The sequence below is a fragment of the Morone saxatilis genome, unplaced genomic scaffold (assembly GCF_004916995.1).
Source record: "Morone saxatilis isolate NCDOM2014 unplaced genomic scaffold, NCSU_SB_2.0 Contig18, whole genome shotgun sequence".
In the NCBI taxonomy this organism is placed as follows: Eukaryota; Metazoa; Chordata; class Actinopteri; family Moronidae; genus Morone; species Morone saxatilis.
In genome coordinates this window covers 18,529,688-18,530,082 of record NW_023339740.1, presented here as the reverse complement: position 1 = coordinate 18,530,082, position 395 = coordinate 18,529,688, and positions in this window count along the sequence as shown.

Here is a 395-nt window from a genome sequence, read left to right as displayed (position 1 = left end):
AGATATACATACAATAGATAATATATATTGTAATATAATAATAATTGTAATATAATAATAATGTATAAATATGATATATAATATCAACATGGTTTATATTAACACATACTATCACATATGATATGAAGTGTACTGGAGCAGACTCCCTTCCCAGCCCCCCTCCAGACAACACTGACAAAGCTATCGCACAAATCACAGGAACTGGCACCTAAATCTCCTACCTGTGGACGGCCATACGAGCGGGTTTCATGACCTCGAGAGTGTGACTACGTATGTGTGTGAACTGACTCAAACCCCACTGGTTGGATATCTCATATCATCGCAGGGTGTTCGTGCCGCACTACTACATTACCTTCGATAGGTAGTGTGGCGTTACAACCTGTATTAGTTATACT